The sequence below is a fragment of the Mixophyes fleayi genome, chromosome 6, assembly GCF_038048845.1.
Source record: "Mixophyes fleayi isolate aMixFle1 chromosome 6, aMixFle1.hap1, whole genome shotgun sequence".
NCBI lineage: Eukaryota > Metazoa > Chordata > Amphibia > Anura > Limnodynastidae > Mixophyes > Mixophyes fleayi.
In genome coordinates, this window is record NC_134407.1 from 13,086,582 (window position 1) to 13,112,959 (window position 26,378).

Here is a 26,378-nt window from a genome sequence, read left to right on the forward strand (position 1 = left end):
TTTCAGATTAAGAAAGCGTTAGGCAGAGTAAGGACAGTGGAAGGTTTGGGTACAACGGAAACCATACTAAAGAAACGTTAAATACATCAGACATTTTAGCAAAATAAAGGGAGTGTTCATACAGTATGACTAGTCCTTTTTAGCACCATCTCTACTTACTGTACAGAATATGTATATATCAGAATGTTGAGAAATTAGGCTGCAAGGCTTATGTGCAAAATTATGAACGAAGTATGTGATACATATTAAATTAGTAGCCCCTCTGAGGGAAGGGCCTCATGACCTAAAGGCATGTTATTTTATATGAAACGGCTCTTAACAAATTGAGATTGGCGCAGAAGACGGCTGAGATCAGGATATGATCATGAAAGGGGAGTACCCTCTATGCATGCTCATTTTAATTTTTTTTTGTTGGCCACACAAACGCGTTGGGTGCTTTCATTCAGAAGTTAATGAATTGGATCCACAAATGGGCCGTTCAGGAGTTGTATACCCCTTTGCTTTAATGCTCTGAACAACCAGAGTTAATGCTGTCTGTCCCTCCACATTAAGCAAGTTCTGAGCACAAAAGGCGATCTAAGATTGGACTGTGCCTTCGCGCATCACCCGTGTATCCCTTGTTATGTACGTCTAGTCGCTATCCCATAGCGATTGTCCACTTCCAGTGATGTGGTTCCAAAGCACAATGATTCAATAGCAAAAAGCAGCAGAGTAACAATTCAATTAAAATAAGTTAAGCCGTTACGTTCGCAGGCGCCCTGGATCCAGTATACAGTCATTCAGTCCTGAAGTCTGTGGTCAAAGAGACTGAATACTGGTCCCAGAACCCCTGCTTATATACAGTCAGTGATACAGTGAAAACAATAGATGATTTGGCATGTTTCCATAGGTTCAGGCTTCAGGAAGGTCCAGTGTAATGCAGGTCATTGGCCAGTTCAAACAATGCCCTCCAAGGGTGGGGGTCAGCTCTCCAGAAGATGCATACTAATCTTCCCGCCAAGAACTAGTTCAAACTGGTCTATTTACATTACACACATAATACCATTCTGATAATTTATTTCCTATAATCCATATCTAACATACGCAAGGTGCGATCCTTTAGCTGATAGAACCGGACGTCTGTGGATAAATAGGGGATTAGAATGATGCCAGACATGATATGTTTCCTGTGTTCTAAACCTTAGATCTCACTAATGTGTATATAATATTTAACCATAAACTCTGCTACATTTCATTACAAATAACTATGTGTTGCAACTAATTTTAACATTAGCTAATTACAAGTGAATGTGTTTGTGTAAAGGCGTGTATAAGTATTTGCACGTGTTGCGGTTGATTACGCTCCTCCACGCCGTAGCGTGCTATTCGCATAATTACAGACATAGACTATCGGTTTGACAGATATTAATTTGAAATGACCATATCCAATTATCTGACTTTGCAAGAGGTGAAATGGATTTTTGTGACGGCAGTTCCACAGCGCCCCTAGTGGTACAGCATGCTCTTGACAGCTAAGGCTGTCTGGTAGGTTGTTACCACATTCTAGTGCAACCTTTTAAATTTCGAAGCTTGAGGGGGAAAAAGTAGATCATTATAAAACTACATACTCCCTGTTTATATCACCCACCTTCAATATAAAATGCACATTTTCTATTCCGATAAGAATTACAAGATACTGAATACAATTTGGAGCCTGCAGGCACGTCCCTTCCATGATTAAATATGTGCAGGCCGTTTGGACTTTATTGCAGCCTTTGAAGGATTGTGTTTTGTTTTCTATGTACAAATATGGCAAAAGCCTTGCAATATCCGTTGTGGCCACACAACGCCCTAGTACCAGGAACTGGAGATTCTTACAGCAATATGCCCGTAACAGAATAGAGATGGACAGCAAAACAAATAATCTTATCCACCTAATGCTGCATCACTGAATCCATCTGTAAATAATTGAACCCGTTCTGAATTATTTGGCTACATGTCAGGCTAAAAGATAATCCCAAAGGATTCCTAGAAGTGATTTACTAGCAGAAGCTGGCAATTTGCAAGCGTTAGGGCTGCAAATCCTTTGTGGAGGGACCAAAACTACCTTTTAGCCAGGCTCATTATGCTGTGAGCCTATTAATGTGTCCTGTGGAAATACCTTTCACCTGCAGCTGTCCCTTTATGTCTGTAACCGATCAGTCGAAGCTGATTATTACTGTTCTCGTGAATTAAACTTGTGTCTGTGCTTTGGCATCTACTAGGATTATTAATCCCAGTTACCAGATTACTATTTAAAGGCCCCTGCAAGATATAAAGCTATATAGTTATTCTCTGGTGGTTTCTGCTGTGGAATATTAAGCCTTGAATCAAAGGAAACCATATGAGTCTGATACCTTGAGACGTAGTGTCACATTGACCAAATTAAATATATACCTGGCGCATCCACTCGGCGCTAAATTGTAAACGTCGCCTTTGTCTCCTGAATAAGCACATTGACTCCAACCTCTGGTGATGATGAGGTTAAATTTCAGCTGCCGCTTTTCATAGCAATCAAACAAAAGTTTGTAAAACGAAACGTTCAATGCAGTAGATGGTGGCAATAGGTTGGTGGTTTCAGAGATTATCTACCATTATGTGTTACTGCATTAATATGGCTCGTTCTGCCAGTGATTGATGTCAGTAACTGCATTCAGCACTTGCAAGAAAGGGAGTGTGAAGGTCTAAGCTTATTAAACAACACCCCAGCGTCCTTTCCTGAGCTCTGTGGTCTGTTTGTTGTCCTGGATACTCTACTACAGAAGTCATCCGTGGCCTCGCTGCCTAGGAACACAAATGCCAAGTCTGGTGATTTAACTAGGTCGGGGGTGATTACTTGTTAAAACGCATTTAATTATTTTGTTTTGCTTTTATTAAATGGAAATTATAATTAAAATAAGTATCTACATGATCAAAGGTTGGTCATAAACCAATAGTTGTTTTTTTTTTTCCGGCAATTACATAAGGGACCTTTTATAACTAGAACGAGCATGAACGGAAGTGGAAGTCTCCACAAATGCCGTTTTGTAGCATCATGAAGATGGTAACAGAGTGGGACTGAATGTTGCTGGCCGTGTGCGGATTAGATGGATGGACCTTATTTTGCATCTATATGTAAATTTTATTAAGAATTTGCAGCACACGATATTAAAATATACACTAGTAGCGCTAATGTGCTCATAAAAACAAAAATATAAACAATGAGAAAAAGTCGATAACTTAGAAATATGTTAAACATTAACACTAAGCATGAGGCCAGTTTATTGAACGACCAATAATTAGGCCAAATAAAAAAAAGCATAAAAACTTCTCTCCTTGTACAGTAAAACTTCTCGGCTGAACACACACAGGTGCTCTAATAACGCCATTAGACCAAAGGGAGGAGTTTTGTGTATTTAAACCTGTCCTTTTCATTTGTACAGTGCGACCGATGCTAGATAGTGACCGGTGAGCAGGCAGGAGAATTACATCTAGTCATCCAGACGGAGGTGTATGCTGTTTATTGTGATGAAACAATAAAAGCACCGTTTATAGAGTAAGAAGTTGTTTATGTGTGTGCATTACCAGAAGAGTGCCCTTGTCACAATATTTAAATGCTTATCAGAATAAAGTTTAAATCTAGGACCCGAACACCAAAAAACTAGAATACAGTTATTAGTATATAGAAATAGTCCAGTCCTAACAAATTCTGATTTATAATCCCACACACCCCATAAAAACAACATAACATGAATAATAGTATTTCACAATTCTAAAATGGAGATCTTATAAAGACTGGTATGTAATTGTAGTTATACAAGGTTTAGCCAAAAGTATGTGGACACCCAAACATCACATCCATATGTGTTTGTTGAGCATCTCATCTTGAAGCTATGGGCATTAATATGGAGTTACCCCCCCCCCCCCCCACCCTCCCAGGGGCGAACGCAGGATTTAGAAGGGGGGGTTTCTGCCCCCCCCCCCCCCCACAAAAAAAATAGAGCGCTTCCATTACAGCGAGTCTGAATTCTACAGCAGCCGCGGCGCTGTCAAGCAGCATCCCCGGCAGTGCTGTATTATACTACAATACAGCACTGTCGGGGACACTTCTTTGACAGCGCCGCGGCTGCTGTACAGTACCGTTGGTTCGCGGAGGGGAGGGGCTTCTGGAGAGCCAGAAACCCCCCCCCCCCTGCGTTCGCCACTGCCTCCTCCTGCTGCTATAAAAGCCTCCACTCTTCTGGGAAAACTTTCCGCTAGATTTTGAAACATGTCCATTCAGCCACCATAACGTTAGTGAGGTCGGGCACTGATGTTGGGTGATGAGGCCTAGCTCACAGTTGGCGTTACAATTGATCCCAAAGGTGTATGATGGGCTTGAGGTTAGGGTTCTGTTTAGGCCGTTCAAGTTCTTCCACCCTAAACTCGAGAAACCATTTTTTTTTTATGGCCCTTGCTCTGTGCATGGGGGCATTGTCATGCTGAAACAGGAAAGGGTCTGCCACAAAGTTGGAAGCACACAATTCTCTAGAATGTCATTGTATGCAGTAGCAGTAAGATTTTCCTTCACTGGAACTTAGGGACTTAGACCACACCATGAATATAGCCCCTGACCATTATTCCTCTTTCACCAAACTTTGCAGGTGACAGTACACATTCATTTAGTAAGCGTTCTCGCGTCCACCAAACCCGTAATCGTGCATCAGTCTGCCAGATGGTGAATCATTTTTCTTCACTCCAGACGACCCTTTCTACGGCTTCAGAGTCCACTCCAGTGTTTGGCAACGCGAGTTATCTGAGGCCTGTGTGCGGCTGGTCACCCATGGAAATCCAATTCACTAGGTTACCCTACCTGTTGTTGCTTCTAAACATTTCCACTTCATAATAACAGCACTTGGGAAACTGATTTGTTGGAAAAAGGGCATCCTACGACGGTGCCACATTGATTTCCTCATTATGACCCGTTCTACTGCTGCTAATGTTTGACTTTGGAGATTGCATGGCTGTTCATTTCATTTTATGCAGGGTTAGCAATAGGTGTGACAGAGAGAACGCTAATTAGAAGAGGTGTCCACATACTTTTGGCCATGTAGTGTATGTGGTATTTAGAACCTTTGATATAGCTGCATTTTGTAAAGTCCCGGTCACTGGCAGAGGGTGGAGTGAAAGCCTCAAACCCCTAAGTCGAGGAGCAAGAAACATCCCAAACGATGAAGGGGAGACAGTTCTCAAATAATGTAACGTGGAAGAGCCGCAAAATTGACACTGGTTAAGAGATACCTTTAAAACATCCACTGTAGGCAAAATGTTAATAATTGAGTGGAGCTGCGCCGTGATGACTAAGCAGGTGCAAGCAGCTTATTTGCTATTTATATGTTAAAAATAATGTTTTTCTTTGCAGCTCAAGATATTTAAAAGCCCTTTGAGGGGTGTTCACACTTTATCAAGTTGACGTTTATTGGGAGTTACCCTAAACGTTTAGTGCGGCTGCTTTTTTGCCTGTTGTTTACATTTCACATGGGAAAGCATATTCTTATGCAAACAAATACCAATGTAATAAAAATATTCAAATTCTGCAGATGATATAGACACGGACTCAGTGTCCCCTCACACTCGTGACTGAAATGAGGCTGTAAGCGTAACTCTGAAGTGACATTCTAAGAGACAACGGGACCCTGCATCCCTGGGTGAGGGTGGTCTGTGTCCCCCTACAGCTTCGGAGAAAGGAACTTGAGTATAAGCTTCCTCCTTTCTCTTGCAGCCATAGGATAATAGACACTGGGATGTCCTAAGGCCGCACTCGGTGGGAGGGGAGGAATGGCCGCTGCCTGTATTACCTTCCTCCTAAAGGTGGCAGTGAACACTTTATAGAATCTGGAGACGGTAATGAGGACAAGCAGGCGCCTGCGCTGCAAATGTGTTCTGCTGAAATCGCATGATGTACTGACCGCTCTATTCCAGTGTTCCATTAGCCCATAAGGGGCACGTACATCCACTACAGAATACGTGGAAGGTTCAGCTGGGGCCTTGAATTCAGGATGTGATGCGGCTCACCCCTGGATGCAGACCTTCGCTATCCTTGGAGCCTAAATCTCTCTAACCCTGTCCTCATCACAGGTTCAATCCTTGTCTTACCCCTAGCCAGAGGCAGTATACCTCTTGTATTTGCCTAGTTTATCCTGGTTTCCCTGTTCGATTATTTAACCTGTGTCTCTCTTGATCTGATTTTGTTGCTACCGTTCCCCCCCTTTTTTTTTGTGCTACTGTTCTGGTTCTGTCGCCCTCATTTTCCTCTGGCGTATTTCTGACATTTTTCATTCTGTTTAATTTCTAGGGATATCAGAGGGGATATGTAGCTACTTATAGCCCAAGAACACACTGTGTGGGTCTGGGTGACTGGTTCTTCCCTTTCCCTCCTGCCTCAGTCTTGTCTGATTTACTTTCTTGTGTCTGTGCCCTTTTTGTTCTCTTTTGACTCATGCTATTGACCATTGCCTAATTGACTACCTGTTTCTTTGGGACCCTCTGAACTATCACTGCCCAATCTGGACTCTTGCACCTGGCCTGTCAAACTATGCTCTAGCGGTCTATAATTTCCATCTTTTATAATAGTCTAGTTATGTCTATAAGTTCTAAGCTTCCAACCTACCTATACTGCCCATCTATGTTTATTCCTGCTCTTTCTGTCCTCCCTCATTTCTTGATCAGTGATCTTCTGATCATCACCTCATTAGTCCTGCATTATTTATGTATCTCTGTATAGTACAAAGAGGGCATCCAAGTGATGATCCAGCCGTACAACCTCATGAGCTGCGTAGTCGGGTGGGACTGTTGAACCTTTAGATTTAGGATTTACACCCTGATAAGGCCAAAATGCCGCCATAGTGGTCATGACCTTGGAGATGACCCATAGACCTGCTAACAATCCAAAAAAGTGAATCTAAAAGTGAAAGTAAAGTTCTGTGGAAAGCAAAAGGAGAAAATGCTGGTAATCCGTCCACCTAATGGAATATCCAGACATGTCAGATATCCCTCTTACTTCATGGGCTGAATTGCCAACTAACGTGACTCCAACCTTTTTTTGTTTTTTATTTAAATAAATATTGTTATTGTGATCTTTCGGCAATACAAAAGAAAAATATTCACCATGATTACATTGTTTACAATAATTAGATATTTAGTATAGCATGACCTGCTGTTGGTCTATTAGTTCGAAACATTGTTTAAATATAATGTGATTAGATAACTGGTGAGTGCTTAAGAATCAGTTTTTCTTTTTTTGTATTTAAAAAAAATTAAATCAATAACAAACATAATAGACTATGCACCATGGAATTATAAATTACATGGAGAAGAAAAAGAACAACTACAGAGATTGCTGAGTTCTAAGAGGTCAGTGATCCGTCCATCGAATTGGGTTAAATTGGAGATGTTAGAAATCTACATGTGTATAAGTGATTGGTCTATTTTGTAGATAAAACTAGCCTAGATTTGGGCTGGCTATAGGATAATGGAGGTCCGGTCTGCCAATAGCTGGTAGGGTTAAAAAACTTCTGCATGAATTTCCCTCAACATTTAGCAGTTGCTATTTCCAGTACTGGATGTGTGCTATGAATATATTGTTGCAAAATTGCCTTATATTCAACTACATATAGAATAATAATTTCCTGTCTGGAATTTCGGGTTGGTCCTTTGGATAGCCAAAAATTGCCCACTGTGGGCAATGAGAAATGAGATATCTGGAGCATTATTGCCAAATCTAGTTAAATGCTTCCAAAAATTTTGGATGTATTGGCATTCCCAAAAACTGCGGAATAGGTCTGTGTTAGTGGCTGTAGATTTAGCCATTTGTTGTCAGGGTAAAGGCCTATAATGTGTGTCCTCTTTGGAGAAAGGTATGCTCGATGTAAAATGTTATAATCCATCTATCTAGTTGTTCGCTGGTGTAAGTTTTAGTGTAATCTGAAAGGAATGTAATGTATCAGTTGTAGTAAAATGTGGAGGCTTTATTTCCTATTTTTGAATGCCAGATATTTTCTGTTTCGTTTTTTTTTTCCAAGTTTAATTCTTGTGTATATATCTAACGTAGAATGAATATAACACAGTGTAGGGGATTAACAAAGCCTTGCTGGTTGAGGAAAGAGAGCACTTTTCGTACATAGCGGGTTGTCTGAAGAAATGGGCAGCACGGTGGCTAAGTGGTTAGCACTTCTGCCTCACAGCAATGAGTTCAATTCCCAACCATGGCCTTATCTGTGTGGAGTTTGTATGTTCTCCCCGTGTTTGCGTGGGTTTCCTCCGGGTGCTCCAGTTCCCTCCCAATCTCAAAAACATACTGGTAGGTTAATTGGCTGCTATTATTATTATTATTATCCTTTATTTATTAGGCGCCACAAGAGTTCCGCAGCGCCGTACACAGCACAAACAGTAGACTAAACAAGGTGACACATTACAAACGGTTAACAAAAAATACCAAAACTCTGCTGCTAACATATTGACCCTAGTCTGTCTGTGTGTTTCAGAATTTAGACTGTAAGCTCCAATGGGGCAGGGACTGATGTGAGTGAGTTCTCTGTACAGCGCTGCGGAATCAGTGGCGCTATATAAATAAATAAATGATGATGATGATGATGAAATCTGTGTTAAAGTCTGAGATTGTATTTTTCCTTGGGAAAGTTTGGGATGTGCTTACCAAGCCCCTTAGTGTTGCTATTTCCATTTATATGAAATGAGTGAAGCGCTGTTTTGCATCTCAATTCTAAAATTCAACATTTCCTATAGTGAAAGGAATAGGAAGTGCCCCATTTGTAACAATTTCCTAGCAAGTATCCCGGCTTTATATGTATTGTCTATATCAGTGGCTCGCTTCTGTGGCCTGCTCCTGTGGCCCTCCACCTACTTCATGTTGCCTATCACAGGTTTAAATGATGTGCTTTAAGGGCGTCTGTATACAGGATGTAACAGGGTCAGTGATACACAAAGCTGAGATTCTAATAAGGTGTCTTCATAAAGACTCTGATTTCTAATTCAGTCAATTACGAATCAAAGTTGATCTGTAATATTATAATGTTTGAGGTTAGGAAGGTTAATTCCTCCCCTCTGAGCTGATTGTTTCAGTTTGAAGAAGCTGATATTAGATTTTTCTTATTCCACACAAATGCTAAGATGCTTTTATTGAGTTTATGTAAATCTGTTGTCAACCAAAGAGGGGTCATCTGCAGGACATACAGTATGTTGCCTTAGAGTGAGTTCATCCCTGATTTGTTGGATGACTGGTTTAATGTTATAGGCATACAAGCGGAAATGGTTGGATGGAATGGATGTTCAAAATTGGTTGAAGGGACTGTAGGAAGAGATTAGAGTACAAAACCCATCTGATAATCCATGACGGGGCCGATGACCGCTGCATCCAGCAGTCCTTGAATATGAAGTGAAAAATGGGAATTTCCATCTGAAGATCCAACACTGTTGGACTGAGGGAATTTTTAGCAGACCCAGGGAGATGGGGTACTCTCTTCAGGACAGTGCAGACTAGGAGCCACTACTCCAGTCAGGCTGGTCCAAGATCATGCCTCCGTGGACTGTTCTTGGACCCAACAAAAGCAGGACGACATCGGGCTCAGTCCCTACCATGGGGGTAGAAGAGTGTGCGGCTCAACAGCCAAGACTGGAAATCGAAGTGACAGAGAGACAGATGCTGGGGAGGTATAGGAGTGTATAACTCGCAGAGTGGTGAACCCTTTGCACTGGGTATATATATATATATATATATATATATATATGCAGAATATAGTATAATAAAAGGGTGCATCTTTCATCCACTATATGCCTAGGTGATTTATGTAACCCTTGTTGTGGAACCGGGAAAGCCATGGTCAATGCACAGGGCTGACCTACGAGCAGACCAGTTGATTGGAAGGGCGAACAGGACTAAACATTACCTCGTCATCCACACAAACCGACAAATCTGTATCAACTTTAATCACTGACATCCTAAACAATGATCAGTTTTCTTGGTGCAGTTTAGTCCAGAAAAAATCATGTGTTCTCGGGCAATGTTTTGAATACCGGTTTCAAAGCAGATTCCTGGCATCAGTTCACAGACAATGCTCGGCGGAGTTAACGCCTTTACTCATCCCACAATGTTGAAAGCAGTGGTTTTTTTTATAAGTGTTAGTTTGCTAAATGAAACACTTCCCCGAGCAATTTGTGTCCATTAAAAAAAGTGCATTCTCAGAAATCCAGACACAATAAGAAAAACATCCTCAATCTTTTGTTCATATAAAAGCTTTGGCTGTGATGAAGGTAAATGATTGCGTCTTCCTGTGACAAACAGCAAACGGAACCATATTTTGAGGATATACTTTGTGTAGATCTTGTGGATGATGTGCAGATAATTTGGTCGCCTCCTCCAGTATCTGTCATTCTGCAAGAGATTAGCGCAGCCATGAAACATTCATAAAAAATGGCGTATGAATCTTTTCTATTATTCAATGCCATGTTAAGGCAATCGTTTATAAGCACTGTAACAAAAGGAGGCATTTAGCTGGCAATATGCAGAGAAAGCAGGGAAGTAGAGTAAAACATTGGCACAGTTATGTACCTAGGTGGAGATTAAACCAGGTAAAAACATATGTGTAGTTTAAAATTGGTTTACTTACATGATTTAAAAGCTGCTTCCTCTCAGCAAACAGACAGGGTGGGTCTGATAGTCTAAACAGAGCCAGGGATGGGCGTGTCCTTTTTAAAGAGAAGGTGGGTGTGTCACCTGTCCATCAAGCTAGGCCTGTGGGAGGAGTGTCAGGTATAAAACCCTGCTTGTTTCATTGTTCAGGGAGATCAACGCTGGGCTAGCTGGCTGATATGGACAGAGAGCTGGACTATGTTAAGTAAGCGTTGAGGGTCTCCATAATTGCTGTGCAAGTATACGGTGTCAAAACATTATTACCATCCTGACAATAAAGAACCATAAAAAGGAAGAAGTTGTACGCGTGTGCTTCTGCAGTAGCGGGCTCTTGCCACATCACATATATCTTCATACAAAGTTTCACTCTTCTACATAATAAAGTTTTTTATATCTTACTCTTCGCTATCCAACTGTTTTCATCTTTTTGCATGAATTATCTTGTTGTCTGATATGGATTGATGCATCTTTTTTGCATCCATATGTAAATTAGTGCAAGATATTTATAATAAATTTGAGTGATTTAGGGGGATGTAAAGATTATTAGAAACTACAGAGCTGATTTTTTTTTGGCTGCCCTGGAGGTAAAACCAGAGAAAAAGGCCGCGTTCAGTATATCCCATATTATATATGGTACCAGCTGCTTGGCAATAAGCCCGCGCTCGGTATATCCCATATTGTATATGGTACCAGCTGTTATAAATGCCCATATATGTATACAAAACAAAAAGTTGTCAGCGCTTATCCTTTACACTGCATATCTGTGTGTATCTAGCAAAGCTGTCCTTCAAGTCTATTTAAGGCATATTTGGGTGTGGCTCACAAGCCAGCCCTTGTTAGATGTAAACCCCTATACCTGGGAGGTGAGTGCATCTGATTTTAGCTGTATTTTAATGGTGTTTAAAGCATATAGGTCAGTGTAGGACCTGCATATAATGAGGTGCCCTTGACGCTGGGATGCAGGCTTAAATGTTTTGATCAAAATTTGAACTAATACCTTATGCTTTCATTTTGCTAGATATACACAGATATGCAGTGTAAAGGATAAGGGCTGACAACTGTCTTTTTGCCTTGGAGGTAGCAGTAATCCATCAGCACCATATGCTTTCAGTAGGGCACCATTTGCTGCCGTTCACCTTCCATACAGAAAAGCATACAAATACCAGTGTAATAAAAACACTCACACTCGCAGATGACATAGACATGGACTCAATGTCCCCTTATTCTCATATTGTAAGACTTACATGTGACTATAATGAGCAACAATTTGGGGGGATGGTGAAGCTGAAAGGAATAGTGGCTAGGAATCGTGACTCTTTTTTTTTTTTATGGCCTCCTCCTTATGACACCGACGCAGAGAACAACAACTATACTGTTCTGCACCTTCCTCAGTTAACAATTGACCCAGCAACAAGACAATAAAAGAAGCAAAGTGGAACAAAACATGCATTGCCAGGTCGTTTTGTCTTTATCACCCTGCCGTCTTGGAGAAAGGGATTTAAGGAGTGCTAAAACACCGGAGAACGCTGGAACATGTTGTGGCTTGTCCTTGAATGTAGTAGACCATTGCTAGATCCAAAAATCTTACAACCTTGTCCTGAGCACAGTTTTCAGTTCTTGTCCGTTCCCTAGACTGTGGTACCGTGACTTCTGTCTTTGTATTTGTCTTTGTCTTGTTTATTGTGGTTTCCATCATCCGCTGTTTAACCTGTTTGTCTGTTTGAAATTCTGGGAGCAACTGAGTACCCGTGGCAGCCCGGAGAGAGGAAAGACGGCTGATAAAGGCCCAAGATCACACTATGACCCGGAAATCAGTTCTTTATTATTGGTCTGGGTGACAGGTTCTTACCGTTCCCTCCTGTCTGATGGAATTCCTGTTTCTGTGGGACCCTTTCAAATATCACTGCCCCCCCTGGACTCTTATCCCTGGCCTGTCTGATTACTCTCTAGTTGCCTATTCATTTCATCTTTCACAATAGTCCAGTTATGTCTAACGTCCAACCTCCCTGTCCAGTCCATTTACAGTTGTTCTTGTTCTGGAATTCCATTCACCCTCAGCGTTCCACCGCTGATAACCACAATAGGCCTGTTGGATGGCTGCTCCGATCAGGGCGGGAGATTGACTGAGAGGAGGCAACACATCCGTCCTTATGTTTCTCCATAAAGTACAGGCAACTGACATAGATCCCGAGTCTGTTTACGATTCAGCCGTGGGGCTCCTGGTGCTGCATATGTTGGTCACTTCGTTCCCTGGGTATAGCCTTCACCAGAATATTATCCAGATATGGTATAGTCACGACCCCTTGACAAGGCAGACTTGGCAGTCTAGCAGTCATGACCTGGGTGAATGCTTCTAACAGTCCAAAAAGTGCCTGAAACTTGAAGTGAGCTCACTGGGAAGCAAAGTGGAGAAAATGCTGATAGTCTGTAAACCCTATGGAATAATTAGTTAGACGTCCTTGATATCCAGGTATGACAGAAATCACTCTTCCTCATTGCCATGAAGAACCAACAGAAGGGACAACAGCTTGAAATACGTCTTCAGAATAAAAAATGTTGAGGGTCTTGAGATCCAAAAGAGGGTGAGGGAACCGTCTACCATGTCCTGAGCTCTCAGCTGGCTGGTCCCAGTTAGAAATCCATAAGGGCTGCTCATAGTCTGCACTTCCATGAATAGTCAGTCTGGGACGTTGAGGAAAGAAACTTTTATTTCTCAATTCTTGGATCACTGGGTAGTTATTTCACTATATGTATTTACATATATTGTATTTTTAGTCTTCATCAATCTTTTACATTATCACTTCTTCTATCATCACCTTTGCTTTTGCAATATTTATTTTCATCATTGTTTTTTGTATGTTTTCCCCTTTTCTATACCTAATTACAATCCCTAATGTCTTATTTCATTAGTAAGTTATAGTCATATAACATTTACATCCTCCATTTTTAAATTTGAGACAAAGCTTTGTCATGTGACAGCTTCTTCCTGTACTACAAACTGAACCAGTTCCTGGGATATATCCTCCTTTGTCCACCTCTGGTGGATGATCTGCAGCTAATTTTGTCACCTTTTCCACTATTAGTCTCTCTGTCTGTCATTCTGCAAGAGCTTAGCACAGCCGTGAAACAATGGTAACGAGTGGTGTAGTAAGTGTGGTACATGAATAACTGTTAATCTATAAGCCAATCCTTTATACGCAAATATATCTTCATACATTTCTTTCTTCCACATAATAAAGTTAGATCCTCACTATCCACGTTGTTCTCTTCCTACACAAGTTATTTTGTCGTCTGATCTGCAACTTGTTTGTGCTTCTCTCTGAAACTTACAAAAACACGTTGTGAATTTGAGAGATTCTAGTAAAACTGCTGTAGCCTTAAAGATCAGGGGTTGGAGATTACAGTTGTTTCCTTGTTTTGTTAAGTCGGCAAAATAAATGTGTTCCAGAAATGACAGAGGAATGCGATTCCATTATATGAGGCAAGGTGGCAGCTTCTTGTCTTATGATTGTAGTTTGCCGTTAATCATTAGCAATTTGTATCCTCTGAATTAGGCAACCGTTGCATCTGCGTGATCAGGCCATCTCGTTTATGAGAGATTCGTCACTATGAAACCTTGCTTTTCTATTAAAACAGACCAACGACGATGGGTAGAAGCTGGAATTGGTAAACGCTTGTCAGAAAACCAAGAAGCTTATAGCTTGTACACGGCAACCTAACAGCATCTGATCCAACAAGGTTGAAGAAACAAACCAAGCCGGTGGATTACATTCCTTGCCTGCATTCCAGCGTATTCTCCAGCTATGTTGTGCACATTGTCCTGGTTCTGCCCACGGCGATCCATAATGCTAATTGTTTCTGACTTCAGATAGTCCAGCAAGTCATGTGTGAGGTCTGTAGCCTGTATGACTCTCAGGCTGTACAAACTCAGCAGGTCCACCATTCAATATATATACACACACATTAACAATGAGCTGATCAACACGGGTTATTTTAATATTATTGATATAGTAGTGTTGTACTGAGAATATTTAATCATTCACATCAGTCCCTGTCCTACCAAACACACACAGACACTAGAGTTGATTTTGGCAGAAGCCAATTAACTTACCAGTATGTAAGAACCAGCATTGTGCCAGCAAGAATCTGGTATTGAATCAACAGAGAACTGGATACTGGGAACAAGATATTTTCTTGACAATATGATTTGTTACCTGCTGTGATATGTGTTTAATGCTCTTCAACAATGATTAATGAGCGAGATCCAGCATTGCAGCATGGTGGCCTAGTGGTTAGCACTTCTGCCTCACAGCGCTGGGGTCATGAGTTCGATTCCCGACCATGGCCTTATCTGTGTGGAGTTTGTATGTTCTCCCTGTGTTTGCATGGGTTTCCTCTGGGTGCACTGGTTTCCTCCCACACTCCAATAACATATTGGTAGGTTAATTGGCTGCTATCAAAATTGACCCTAGTGTCTCCCTCTCTGTCTGTCTGTGAGTGTGTGTGTCTATATTAGGGAATTTAGACTGTAAGCTCCAATGGGGCAGGGACTGATGTGAATGAGTTCTCTGTACAGCGCTGCAGAATTAGTGGCCCGTGAATACAGAATATGATTTTAATAACAGCATGCAATCATTTACAATAAATTCTCTGGCCAGAGGAAATATTTAGTGTACATTATAACCAAGGGGTGTATTTACTAAACTGCGGGTTTGAAAAAGTGGAGATGTTGGCTATAGCAAACCAGACAGATTCTAGCTGTCATTTTGTAGAATGCACTAACTAAATGAAAGCTAGAATCTGATTGGTTGCTATAGGCAACATCTCCACTTTTCCAAACCCACAGTTTAGTAAATCTAGCCCCAAGTCTTCTATTGTTCATTTATCCAGTACGAGGATCCATCAGCATGTGAGCCCTTGTGTATTATTACTGTTCAATAACGGCTGTAAATTGATACTCAGGATATTCAGTTTCTCACCTCTAGTCCTTGTTCTAGCCAATGATCAATTGCCGTAGAGTTGACTGGAATCCACTGGGCACGGTCTGTCGGTTGGCACTCGCCCAGACCAGCTTGAGCCTGGCACGGATCTTCGTTACCTTTACTGTTTGAAGGTTTTGGTTTTCTTTCATTAATCTGATGATCGCATCCCTGCCTTATGAAGTACATGGCAACATCCTACTTTCAGTATTTTCTCATTCTTCATTAATAGATATTGACAACGTATTCTTCCATGTAAGTTGCTGTTTCTGGGGAATGTCTGACGTATAGATCTGTAATTTAACGTAGGTATCTGCAAATACAGCATCATTACCAGATTTTGTTTTCTTTTACGTGTTTGTGCTCTTGAACCCCTGATGGTAGAACAAATCTTGGCATTTTAAAGTACTGGGACAAAAAGAGTCTTTTCACTACCAGGTGATTGAATTCCAGGACGTGCATTTTAAAAAAATCTCTACAGTCTATAAAATAGGGATCATTCGGAGGTGAGTACAATTGCACCCTGAACGTACAAAGAAGACACGTGCAAGAAAAAGTGTATTTACAGTAAGTGCATATGTTCACTTTGTAGAGGAGGGTTTCCACACCATGCAGCCAGTGGGCGTGACCAGCATGCATGGGGGCGTGGCTATAATTTTAGACAGTGCTTGGCTGCTCTCCAACTCTTCCTATCCCCATAAAATACATGCGCAATGCTGCATGTACTACTGTTAGGTGCACGCAGCTCTCCTTTTTCGAGCAGAGCCGTGTAAAGCGGGGGCAGGTGTCCAGCCACTTCAATTATACAGTGTCCCAGGCTTGGAGGGGGGTTTCCTGGCACTAGGAACCCCCCCTCGGTTTGCCTATGCCACACGATAGTGCAGAGATGCAGCCTGTCAGCGTTAGCAGTAAATGCTAAAGTCACATTACGCTGTCTGTACACAATATAATAATGTAATAAAGTGCTAAAGACACCAGGGAATAGTGACAGCTACTAATAAATGCAAAAGATGGACTGTCAGTGTCAATATGAAAAGGGATTAAATACAAATTAAACTAAATATAACAACATCTGTTGTTTTCTCCTATTAAACGTGAACCTTCCCATTTGGGGGACAGTGACTGTTTTCCTCGTGTGTTTTTGATCCTTTGCATCTTACGGCTGCACATCTCTGTAGTGTCTCAGGTCTACATATGTCCTGGACTGCCCGTAGTCTGTGATTTGTGTGGTACAGTTCAGTGTAATTACAGTAATAGGTCTCAGCCTTCCACCTTCCCTGATGCACCAGGAAATGTGGTTTAAAGGCCACATGTAACGATGCAAGGACGCAGCCCGTGGCAATGTCACAGGATACATCACACTGTCCTCTGCAGGAGAGGAGAGACCAGCAGGGGCGGCCGGACCAGTCTGCCTCACTCTCTGACCCTGTGTTCTGCCTGTAGGCCACAGTCTGTCAGGGACTTGCTGAGCTGGTTTGAATAATAAGTCTATTACCGCCAGCGTGATTGAGCAATCTGCAGAACACCACAAAGCTGCACAGAGAGGATGGAACAGTGTCTGTATTACACCCGCTATTATGTAACTGCCAACTGACCTCTATACTGAGTCCTGTTTTTTTACTAACTTCTCATTCAGTAAATTTTCAAGTATGAACCATATACTCAATTTTGGTCAATCACAGCAGAGGGCGGAGCTAAGATGGCGCTTATTTCCATCATTAAGCCTCCCCCCGCCACTTATCCCTTGCGGGGGCGATACAAAATACCGGCACAATTTTTAATGCCCGTGGGTAACTGGCCTTCATTATAGATGGTGGACTGTCCATTGGACATGTTATGGGCTAGTGTTAGATTTTCATTTTATTTACCTTTATGTGTATTAGAGATGAGCGGGTCCAGATTAGGCAAATCAGAACCCCCCCAAACAGTGCCGATCCGAGCCCGGATCCGAGCACTGTTCGGGTATTCCCGCCGATCACGAAACTCAGAACGAGGCAAAACCTCGTCATCACGCCGTCGGATCTCGCGAGATCTCACTTTAATTATTTAAATTTCTCTTTCTGTTTCAAGCTCCACCGTGAAGATACAACTACATAGATCTCCCGTTCCACTATTCTTCTTACAATAAGTTCCAGCACTAGGCTCTCTACTCATAGTGTTACGGTGACTAGAGGAGGACACAAGCTGTCACAAGCAGTTTAGGACAGGACAGACGTGAGAGAAGATTGGAAATTTGATCATTAAGAGGAGACTGCAGGTAAGGAAATGAAGGAAGATGGGGGCAGATATCTGAAAGTGCAGACTTTGGGTAAATGGTGTCCAAAAATATAGCTGCAAAGAATTTTATTGGTGTCTCATAACTATAGTATATACTGGTTGTTGCATGCTACAATATATATTAGTGATTGCTGGGAACGTTGTATTAAATGGTCAGCTGCTCCTCCTGCAGGAGGGGGTGTAACGCCAGGACACTGCTACATCAGTGTTGGAAATATATATTATAAACAAATCGGGGCACTGTAAAGAAAGAAACCTCAAAGATCAAATGAGATTTAGACTTTTATTAGACTAGAAATAAGAAAATGCACTTACATTACAAGAAGGTTAGCTCAACAGGCATGTAGCAACGAATGGGTAATCCACTGTCAGTGTTTACCCCACGCGTTTCTGATGGAACTCTTCTACAGGCAAAAGACCATCCTAAGGGGGTATAAATAGCCCGCCCCATACAGGCAGTACATTTGGAAACAGCCTACATGAAGATTATTTGCGTTACCTAGGAGACTGCAAGCAAGGCACTGATCCTCCCGTATAAGTCCAGTGGTACTGCTGTTTAAGTCCACTGATCCTGCCACGTGTTGGGCCACGTGTTTGTGCCTCCCACTTGTGTCGCTTACCTTAGTCATCCAGCTACCTTGGTGCAACCTTTTGGCCTAAAAACAATATTGTGAGGTGTTCAGAATAGACTGGAAATGAGTGGAAATGAATGTTATTGAGGTTAATAATAGTGTAGGAGTGGAAAAAAAACAAAAATATGGATTTTAGCACTTTTTATGCTTTTTTAAAAAAAATCAGAACCCAAAACCCAAAATCAGAACCAAAACCTTTCGTGGGGTGTTTTGGCAAAACAAATCAGAACCCAAAACCTCAAGCTAATCAGAACCCAAAACACCAAAAGTGGCCGGTGCACACCCCTAATGTGTATAGCACCAACATATTATGTAGCACTTTACAGAGAATGTTTATTTTGCAATCCTTCACATTAGTACCTCCCCAAGAGCTTACAGTCTAAAGTATCTACCGCACAAACGTACACTAGCATTAGCACATTTGCACTGTGGGGGGAAGACAGAACACCCGGAAGAAATCCATGCGTGGAGAGAACATACAAACTCCTGATACTACCCTGGCTGGGATAGAGGTTATAGCTCCAGTGCTTGGATGCAGCACTGCTAACCACTGTGCTACCATGCCACCCATAAATGGTGGTTGTTGGAGAATGAGCAGCGTGATAACTTATATAAGGAATTATATTGTGATGGAGGGAGGAGGTGGCGGCTTAAACTGGCCCTCCCCAGATACACATAGAGGAGACAGCCATAGCGGGGACTGGACGAATAATAATGAGAATGGAACCTATCAATTCAGCTGGAACTAGTGACATCACACAGGCGCTGGTTTCTGGTGAATTGATTGGCTGAATATTGATACAGCCAACAAAATGGCTGCCATAAGTGACTGGTACAAAATTTATCAAGCTGCGGGTTTAAAAAGTGGAGATGTTGCCTATAGCAACCAATCAGATTGTAGTTGTCATTTATTTAGTACATTCTACAAAATGACAGCTAGAATCTGATTGGTTGCTATAGGCAACATCTGCACTTTTTCAAACCCGCAGCTTGATAAATCTACCCCCTTGTCTCAGGCCCCACAAGGCAAAGTGACATCCTTATTTCCACTTGAGGTATGCATTTGCATTTACCAAAGACATCTGTACTGAATGCAGGGGCTCAAGGGCATAACATTACTCTGGGAGTACCCTATATTGCCATTACTTGACTACATCACTTCCTGTTGGTTACTTTATTGAAGGGCAGACACCCCTATTAATAACAGTGGAACAGTCCCATTTATACTAGACAGAAGGGAACCCTATGTCCACCGCTGCATCCACTGCTAAAGCAGAAGGGGTAGTCCTGATAAACTAATCTGGAGACAGTGGTTCAAATTCCCATGTCTGCTCCCTATAAAGTCTAAACGTTTACTTCTAATATTGATCAGGTGGAGAAACAGTCAATTCTATATATACTGCTGAGTAAAACTGCACATAAAGAAAATACATTTTTCCTGTCCAGTCTGAGCCTGATTACAGAAAGCGATAGCTTATACCCACTGGTGTTAATTACAGTCATTTTACTGTTTTTTTCTAATGCTAGTACAATGCATTTTAAGGGGTCTAATAACAGAGCCCATTGCAACTGCAATTTTACTAGTGTTTTTAGTGCATTGTATTTTTCTGAACAAGTCTGGTTTCATTCACTTGTGTTTACTGCAAGTAAATGCATTAGGGAATTCTAACGTGACCTTCATCGACCTCAAAACACCATCAACAAGTGCCTGCGAAACGCGTTTCACAATTCACTCAGGTTTATAAAACAGAAGAACAATCCAGTGGTAGGAGGCCTCGATGAGATAATTAATCTACCATTTCTGGGTCATTTACTACATACATTGCCATAGTCATATCAGATACAACCTATTGTAGCTATTGCTGCATATAACCAGATTCCACCTCAATACTCCTGAACAGACACAGCATTGTATACACAGATATGTAACTAGCACCTCTCCATCCCCCGGGAACAGGAGGAGAGAATTCAATGTGTCTCTCTCTCTCCCGGCTGAGTAATGAGGTCACATCGCTGCTGTGGAAACTGGCCAGGCTGTAACGCCAAGATAGAGCTGTGGTTGGAAGCCTTAAAGCCGTAACGTAACAAATCATAGCAGCAAATGTATAGTGGGGAGGAAGTTAGATAGAGCCATGAAATATTCATAAATACCAGGTAAAAATAGCAACCAGCAAACAGTCCTGTTTAACCCTCTGGTGTCAGTGCTGATCCTAGCACTGGAATGGCAAAATTAAGACCTCATAGGGATCTGGTAACGTACTAATTTGGTCCCCTATCCACCTCCAAACTGTTTATGCCAAAATACCTTTCCCATGGTAGTGGGCAGCACGGTGGCTCAGTGGTTAGGACTTATACCTCACAGCACTGGGGTCATGAGTTCGATTTTTAACCATGGCCTTATCTCCGTTTGTATGTTCTCCCCGTGTTTGCGTGGGTTTCCTCCCACACTCCAAAAACATACTGGTAGGTTAATTGGCTGCTAACAAATTGACCCTAGTCTCTCTCAGTCTGTGTCCGTGTGTATGTTAGGGAATTTAGACTGTAAGCTCCAATGGGGCAGGGACTGAGGTGAGTGAGCTCTCTGTACAGCGCTGCGGAAATGGTGGTGCTATATAAATAAATAGTGATGATGATGATGATGCACCATTCCACCATATGACTCTATAGTACTTACCCTATACATGATTTCTCATCATATTCAATATTATGACACATATTGTATATAGCTATATACATAATGGGGGGAATTCAATTACCGTTACTGCAGTCATTTTAACCCAGACATTTTCTCGCAAAAATCAACGTTGAAATTACCATAGTAATTCAATAGTAATATTTAATTCCCCCCCATTCCAGACAGCTGGCACTCAGCACGAGAATATCTATGTCCCCCGACAGAAGCATAAACATTCATCCAATCCACAGACACAACATAAATTAGTCCCCTGTTGCTTCCTTGTCCCTACTCAGACATCACCATACTGTCCCATCAGAACTGGACAACTGTCAGACTGTCCTGCACTCTCCTATCTGTTCTTGCAGCTTTGATTACCTGCTGGTGTCTCATTCTCAGTTGCTGCTTGGCCTGATCCTGGAATGTTGGGACCCCGTTTGGAAAGAAACAGCTACAATTTACCTCCTAGAAAATCGAGGCAATGAGTCAATACTTTAAGCAGAGTCTAGCTGTCGTTTTGTAGAATGTACTAAATAAATGATAACGAGAATCTGATTGGTTGCTATGGGCAACATCTCCACTTTTCAAACCCGCCGGAAACTCGCAGTCCCTAAGCGTCCCACCCCAACCAGCCCTGACATCAAAATTATCCACTTTAATAATCTCCCACAACATAGATTAATGACATTCACATTAATAATTATACTTCCACACCCCACCCCCTCCTCCCAAAGAGACCCAAAATGAAATTAATAGCATTTATGTTTATATAAATACAGGGCTGAAAAACACAGGAGAAGCAAATAAGAAAAGCAATGTATTTAGTAAGAGACGGAAAAGACATGAACAAGAAAATAAATTAGCTATCGGAAGTTCTACAGTTTCGTCACGTCCTTCCTTCTCAGTATGTTACACTGGTGAGCTCTACACATATAATAACATTATTTGAATGACAGTGTTGAGTTAGACATTAATAAATTAGAGAGATCCTTCATTGAGTCTAAGCATTATAACCTGATTTCCACCTGGTGTATTTTGTAGGCTCTAGAATTGGCTGAGCCGCAGTCATTGTGGTGACCGGACTGGGAGAGACTGGACTTTGATATCTAAATGTTTAAAGGTGATTAGTAAGTATAGAAATCCAACACCTTCCACAGCATTTTGCAACTCTGAGATAACACGGCAAGTCACATGCCAGTACCCCCGTCTCCGAGATCTTCATATAAACGGAGAAGGGGCGAGTAACGTGCAGTGGGGGATGACCGTGAAGTTTAGGCAGTTCCACATCAGCTTCCAAAATGATCTCCGCTGGGATGTGGCAGAGATGTCCTGGAAGAGAGGGGAAGAGACAGGTTGCAGAGTAACTACAGGAGGAGAAAACAAGGTTGTTGTCAGCCTGTGTCTGTGTGTCTATAATAGGGAATTTAGACTGTAAGCTCCAATGGGACAGGGACTGATGTGAATGAGTTCTCTGTACAACGCTGCGGAATTAGTGGCGCTTTATAAATAAAACGATGATGATCAGCCAGTAACAATACAGTGAAATGTTCATGTCAGTATGAGAATTGCATTCTGGTGGGTTTCGAAGGAACTTATCCAAATAATGTCTTCAAACATTATATTACAGGAATATTTCAGAAGGCTGAATGTGAGTGTGTGATATTTTCATTCATATATTTTTTATGCCCGTTCCTGCGTTGAGCATGGTGACTCCATTAGACTGAACGAAGTACAGGTGTAACACCGGTCTGTGTACCCCGTTACTGAGAGTACTACAGAACGTTATTGCTTCATGTGGTGGTCAGTGCAGAGTGCCAGTGATGTCATTAGTGAAAGTCACCAGTGTCATATATGACAAGAAAGATGAGAGAGTGCGGGGGGTTCATACGTAACATAGGGAGAGTGGGGGGGGGGGGGGGGGGGGGTGGAAGGTGTGTGGGTGAGCTCCTCCCGGGCTGCTAACCATAGCAGGCGGGAGGGAAGGAGGGCAGCATCCATCGCTCCTGCCAGACTGGAAGTGTGACATCATAACTCAGCGCCACACTCCCTGCCCGACACTGGCATGGAGGCCGAGAGCTCCACAGGGAAGAAGCGGCCAGGTGCTGCCCTTATGTGCTCAGTGCAGGGTGCCACGGGAATATTAAAACACTGTATGCAGGGGGTATCGGGGCTGGGGGGCATCTGATGCAGGGGGGTATCGGGGCTGGGGGGAATCTGCCCCCCCCCGGGCCAGTCCCATAGTGGGCTACCTTGGGCTGAGTCATTTTATTTTTTTCCTTTAAAATGTTCCTAATAGGCTGCTGAGTCGAGTTTTGCCCCCCTCCCCCTGGGCTAAAATCTAACAGCCCCCCCAGACTGTATGAGTGATATAAACCATGGAAAGCCTAATGGTAGTGCCGGCTCTGGTTGGGGGGTTGCAGTGTACAGCACAGAGTACATGAGGACTACGGCCCGGCAGTGACTGTCCTATTCTTAGCTCTGCCATTCTGTGCAATTTACTCCATAACGACCCCGAAAGCCCCATGCAGTGTGACCCCTGACAGATAATATACACGCAGCTGTACTGTACTGAGTGACAGTGCTGAGTTCATCTGGATACCGACCCTGTGTCTCCGTCTCCTCCCATCTATGACCTCTGCACCTGTCTCACACTCTGCATTACAGCCCCCTCCCCCCACCTATCTGACCTTTACATAAAGGTTATGCCCACGGCTGGGGCTATTCTTAGACGCTGCCCTTCAAAAACTCAGATTCCTTAGGGAAGCCAAGAATAGTTGCAGGGTCCTTAAGTGAGGTCACATTGAGGCGCGGAGGACAGAAGATCACTTAGTCAGCGGGAGTCAACACTGCTCTACATCTTAACGACATGAAGGCTGCAAGCATAAGGGGTTAATGCTGAAATGCTCTGCAGAGCAGTATATTAGCCCTGCCCCTGTGAGGATGAATACTGACAGGCTGCATCACATGTTTGCAATATTTTAACCTAACATTGATTTTCCTTATTCACTGACCCCTCCGTGAATCCCTCCCTGCCCCAGATCCGCTGTGCAGCCCAGCATGTAATTGTTGTCATGTAAGAATCCTGCAGTGTCATTCACATTGTCCTTGTCAGTGCTCTCTCTTCCTCTGTGTCCCTGGCACGCTCTACAATGATCATTTTCTGGAGCAAGACAAGAATGCAAATCTGTCATCCCTGCCCCAGATGATATATGTTTATGTAGTACAAGCTGGTTTATTTAAAGAAAAAACATTTGGGAAAATGTACAATGATGCCTTGGCTGATTAATTATGGGATATAGACAGGTTCATGCCTGCTATGTCCTAGTTACTATTGATTGGATTAACCTGGGCTCATATCATGAATTCATGTATACAATAATTAATTAAGGAATCAGAAATTAATTTAGAATTTTGCATAGCTGTACTTTAATTTGCAGAATTTTGACTTCCAGATAACTACACTACATCATCATCACCATTTATTTATATAGCGCCACTGATTCCGCAGCGCTGTACAGAGAACTCGCTCACATCAGTCCCTGCCCCATTGGAGCTTACAGTCTAAATTCCTAACACAGACACAGACAGACTAGGGTGTGGGAGGAAACTGGAGCACCTGGAGGAAACCCACGCAAACACGAGGAGAACATACAAACTCCACACAGATAAGGCCATTGTTTGGGAATTGAAGTCTTCATTGAATTGAAGAGGTTTCAGGTATCATAACATATGTGTAACATACACAGGTGGGAGCGAGCGGACCAATAGGAAACTGCCCTCACACACTGGATCCGCGCATCCCTAGGGGGCAAGGGGCCGGCGCCACAATCTCACCTACGCCCTTGTGGTTGCCCAGTCTGCCCCTCATTATTATCCACCACCTCTGGGACCCGAGGCAGACCTGGGCCCAGGTCCTTCTTACCTAACACTCACACCTTGTGCACCCCTGTCCATAGATAGACTGAGGGGGATGTTTAAAATCATCATCATCATCATCATCTATTTATTTATTTATATCATACTTGCCAACTTTTCCTCGTTGGCTTCAGGGAGATCCGGGGGAGGTGGGCGTGCGGGGGCAGGGCTTGACGAGTCACATCATTTTAGCCTCGCCCCATAAACGATTGGCACAATTTTGGCCAATTACTGCAGGGGGCGGGGCTAAGCTGACGCGATATTTGCGTCATTATGTCCCACCCATGCCACTTATCTATTGCAGTGGCGAGAACCGGGAGGTTGCCCTGCTCTTCCGGAAGGTCTCCCAGAAATGCGGGAGTCTCCCGGACATTCCGGGAGAGTAGGCAACTATGCGTTAAAGAAAAGCAGCTAATGAATCTCTAGAGCCTGAAGTATATTTTACAATTATGTCTCCATTACTGAAGTCATGTTGTCTTACCTGTCAGTCTTTGATTAAATCTTGGTCTCCATGAAAATGGCCACCTCCATAGGCATCAATACATGGAGATAGGACACAATTTCTGAACTGTGTCATCATGCCACAGATGGCGAAGCCAACCACGTCTTGTACTGGCTCATTCAGGGAGAGTTGGCAAGTATGATTTATATAGCGCCACTAATGAATGACAAGTGCGCCCCAATTATACCAGATACCCAATGCCAGCCTCCCTATAACAATAACTGTGGCCTGCGTTATATGATGGTGTATTACAAGGGGTGCTGTGCATATATATATATATATATATATATATATATATATATATATATATATATATATATATATAATGGGTGAGAATGCTGTGAATTGATGGCCTGGGATAGAGCGTGAGTGCACCTATAACAGAATTGAGTTGATGGTGGCCTCATATTATGGTGGGCAGGTATGTACATTCATTGTTCCCTTCCCCTTCACAGAGCCATCCTCACACCAGGAATACACACCGCACAGATGATGAGAGGGGCTGGTGCACTGCACACAGGGGTCAGATAAATATAATACAGTGAAATAAGTGGATGGTGAAACTGATGAATGGTGTAATAGAGTGAAATAGATGGGGAGGAGGGTAGATAATATTACATGGCTGCACAGACAGGTCAGTGTGGGGGGGGGGGACGACCTGCAAGGGGGGGGGGGTATTGGTCGTCATAGTGACACAGGATCCAGGCAGGCGATTCCT

The 26,378-nt window shown here is 42.6% G+C and overlaps 2 long non-coding RNA genes across 2 annotated transcripts; one reads left to right on the top strand and one right to left on the bottom strand.

Annotated features, from left to right (window-relative positions):
* The first annotated feature begins 5,840 nt into the window (after nucleotides 1-5,840).
* LOC142160189 (uncharacterized) lies at nucleotides 5,841-22,582 on the top strand. Its single transcript, XR_012693092.1, has 3 exons — nucleotides 5,841-6,114; nucleotides 22,023-22,160; nucleotides 22,285-22,582. It is a non-coding gene; the product is annotated as an uncharacterized LOC142160189 (long non-coding RNA).
* On the bottom strand, nucleotides 22,048-25,916 carry LOC142160187 (uncharacterized). Its single transcript, XR_012693091.1, has 2 exons — nucleotides 25,640-25,916; nucleotides 22,048-22,572 (listed from the first exon to the last, which is right to left on the bottom strand). It is a non-coding gene; the product is annotated as an uncharacterized LOC142160187 (long non-coding RNA).
* Between the last annotated feature and the right edge of the window lie 462 nt (nucleotides 25,917-26,378).